Here is a 4,129-nt window from a genome sequence, read left to right as displayed (position 1 = left end):
AACACACCTGTGTTGGGCAAGAATCTGGAGCATCAAAAACACAAAGAAATGGTGAGAATAAGAGGATGTCTAGAAGACAGCAGAACGCAATATTTGCATTGTTGTCTTTTTGTATCTGGTTTCTTTGTAGAGTCTTTACTACACACACATTATATAGGTTACTAAGTTCTTTTACACATTGTGAAATAGGTAACATCTGTTGCATATGCATGAAGTACTGTAAATGTTGCTTTGCACTAACAAGAAAACACACACACTTCACTAAAACAAGAAAGAAGAAACTCATTTGTATGTATTTCTTATGAAGACAAGAAATGAGGTCATGTTACATCAACGCTCAGTTGATGCGTTTGTAAACGTAAAATAGCTTTGTTACTAGGTTACTGGGTTTTTCTACATACTTCCTGAAATAAAGAACATCTGCATTTGAGTAACATGATGTCATGATGACAAAACATGAGGCTGTGTTACATACATCAGTGTTTGTTTGATGCTCTTGTGACTAGGGATGGGTATTGATAAGATTTTAACGATTCCGATTCCATTTTCGATTCTGTTTAACGATTCGATTCTTCATCGATTCTCTTATCGATTCTTGTTTTTAAAAAGGAGAACACTAAGGTCGATTAGCTTAGAACTTTGTTTTATATCTTCTCTTTCAACAAGATAGAAATTTAGGAGTAACATGGCCTTACAAACCCAACAGTGGGATCTTAAGAGATCCACAGCCTACAGCTCTTCAATGGGGTGTCACAGGGTCCCCGGGGAAAATTGTAAACGTAAAATAATAAAATAAATATTCTTCTGTAGCAATAACAAAGTATAACATAAATTATTCTGTAGCAATTACACAAGAATATCCAGTAATGTCCCTGCCAACAATTAAACACATTCACTTACCATCTGCTGTGGCAAATGGCTGCAAGGCTTTGACCACAAACTAGTCACTGCTCGGTGACATGCGGGCCTGAAAAGAGACGCTACCGGTAGACTGCAGCGACAACTGCCAGCGAGCGCCAGCCAGACTCTGTCTGTCTGTCTCATCATGGTCACCTAAATGCACAATGGCAGGTTTTGTAATAAAGCAGATCGCGCTAACATAATATGCACTGTTAGTTGATTATTTACCTGCCGTATTAACGGGAGATGACGTGCAAACGTTACCGCTGCTGCTGCTGGGTTGAGATTCACGAGTCCAGAGCGGAATTAAAGACATTCATTTAAGTTCATCGCGTGTTTTGTGAGCAAATGCTTTTGCATATTCGTAGTGTTTCCTCCCCTAATGAAATATCTACTTTGCAAGTATTGCAAGTTGCCCTGAACGGATGACAATCCGTTCTCATAAAGTATAAACAAACTTTTAAGCGTTTGAGCCGCTTAGGCGCCGTGTTTCCTGCCAGGTACGCTCTGACGCTCCGCAACGTGGTGACGTCATTCGGGGCGACTGGAATCGATAAGGGAATCGTTTGCAAAAATGGCAAACGATTCCAAGGAATTGAAACAGTGGGAACCGGTTCTCAACAAGAACCGGTTTTCGATACCCATCCCTACTTGTGACCATATAATAACTGTGTGTATTGTTTTGGTAGAAGGAATCGGTTTTGAGACGAGAGTTTAATTTTGTAAAAATTGTGGAGTTTTTGCAGAGCAGTTAACACTTTTCAGTTTGTGTATTTTGAGCTTTGAGAAACTGAACCTCACTTACTGGAAATGGTTAAAAAAAACCTGCAAAGTAGGCGAGAGCGAGACTGACAAACATGCAAACTGTTTATGATGAGATGTAAGACTCGGATGAGAAATGCATTAACATGCTGACAAAACATCTTTAGTAGTGAAGTATATGTAGAAACAATAGTGTGTGTAAACACAAAGAGAAATGCTGAAGTGTAAGTGATGTCAGCTGATGAGGCAAAGGACCATCCATCCTCTTCCTCTTATTTGGTTCAGGTTCGTGTGGGACTGGAGAGGCAGGACACACCCTGGGCAGGTTGGTCTGTGGCAGGGCTAACACAGTGCCACTGGGCTGCCCTCTATAAATAAATAGTATTTAAAAGATTAAAAGTCACATGCAAATAAATGAATGTTGCCAGTTTGCCACTTGAGAGCAGCAAGTATTTGCAAGAATTGACACGATGAGGTCATAAGATGGTTGAAGTCATCAGGATTTTATGGTAACAGTAACTGTTCTGCTGCTCATTTCCAGCAGATCAGACGCAGATATGAACAAAAGATAAAAACTCACACAGGCAATAAAGAACAATGAAAGCAGCTCTCAGGAGAAAACAGAGAACCAGCAGTGCCACACTGTCAGAGGTGACCTTTGACCTCTGTTTCATTTTGTATGTTGAGATTCAGGAGCTTCACCTGATGGACATTAGAGGAGAAACACACCCTCAACTTCTTTTGCTGGATAACTCAATGTTAAATGTGGCATAACACTCACTTCCTGTTTTTAATAACACTGATGTGAATTACTTATTCTGTTGTGACACTTCACACGTCTTTCTTTCTTCGTTCCTTTCTTTTTCCTTTCAAAAGTGATAATAAATAATTCAAAGGTTCTTCTGTGGTTATAGGATGTACTCATTGATTCACTATCCAAAATACTTTTTAACTTTCTAGATGGCTTTAAGTTTACAAAACAGGATAATTTATTATTTTATTATAAAAATTAATGAATTTCACAGGTGCTCCCACATTTCTTTTACATGTTAATCACATCAAAACTGAAAAGTATCAGATACAAAATATTACTCATGTTTATTTTACTGTGTTCATTTTGTTTCTGTTTGTGGCATTATTTTTAAAAATTGCATCAGTTCATTCTGGAGTTTCATAAGTGAATTTCAGTCGCATACTTTTTTAAACTGCCCTTTTACTCCTGCTTCCTCACAAATACTTCTGTGAGGATTTGAGCAAAATGCATCAAACCAACACTTCAGATCACAGGCTCCACCTTTTTCTCCCATCCTCGCACAGTCCTCTCCATCAGGATGTTCACCATTGTGTCCTTTCCAATTGTCTGGGTCATTGCCCCACCAAAACTTCAAACTAAGGAATGAAAAACAGAAAGAATTGTTTCAGTAAAAACTGATAACTTTAAATCAAGAAATGAAAAAAATATATTTTCTCAACAATCAAACTTTGATCCAGTGATGATCCATCCACCCAAAGCCGTCTGTCCTCTACTGCTGAGTCTGTCAGTCCGATCCAGAACATAAAATTTCGATTAACTTTACCTTGTTAGAGTTTTCTGTGCTGAGAAGGTGAAACAGGTGAAACATAAAGATGTGATAAAACATGTGAGAACATGAACCTGCAGCAGTGTTTCATACCTGCTCCTCCCCGCTCTCTATCTTAACCAGGTCTCCTCCTTTAGCTCTACACTCATCTCTGCTCTGTTTCCAGGATGATTTACTGATGGAGAAGTAATAGCACTTTCCTCCATGTTGCTCCCAGCCTTCTTCACATTTATAACAAGGATCATCTTTGACGAGATTACAGCAACGACTTCAGTCAGGTGGAAGAATCACTGTTCATGTTTGTGTGAATTTAGCTTGAAGTTTGTGTCTCAGAGACAAAATCCTTAACCTACTTATTACTTTAGGTCCTGGACAGGTCGGCTGCACCGTGCTGCATGATTTCATCTTAGAGAGAGTCTCTGTTAGAATAAAGAATAAAACAGTCATCAGTCATTCATCATCTATTTTTTCTAAAGCTTGATTTAAAAAAAACTTCCAAAATCATTTACAATGAATAAAAAAGACCGACTCAGCTGTGTGTCATGAGTTTGATTTAGACCAGTGGTTCTTAACCTGGGTTCGATCGAACCCTAGGGGTTCGGTGAGTCGGTCCCAAGGGTTCGGCAGAGCCTCCGCCATGACATGCACGGCTCATTTTGTGCACCAGTAAAAAACATATCTATGTCTTGAATTTGAAAAAAATCATATTTTATTTTTCACTAAAGAGGGGTTCAGTGAATGCGCATATGAAACTGGTGGGGTTCGGTACCTCCAACAAGGTTAAGAACCACTGATTTAGACTGAAGGTTAGGAACAATCAGCTGTATATGCTTACCTGTGAGATTTCTTTCACACTTCAGTTCGTCATGTTTCAGGTTTTCGTGCTG

Source organism: Oreochromis niloticus, linkage group LG22 (assembly GCF_001858045.2).
Source record: "Oreochromis niloticus isolate F11D_XX linkage group LG22, O_niloticus_UMD_NMBU, whole genome shotgun sequence".
NCBI lineage: Eukaryota > Metazoa > Chordata > Actinopteri > Cichliformes > Cichlidae > Oreochromis > Oreochromis niloticus.
The sequence above is the reverse complement of the archived record's forward strand: the minus strand, read 5'-3'. Positions refer to the sequence as shown.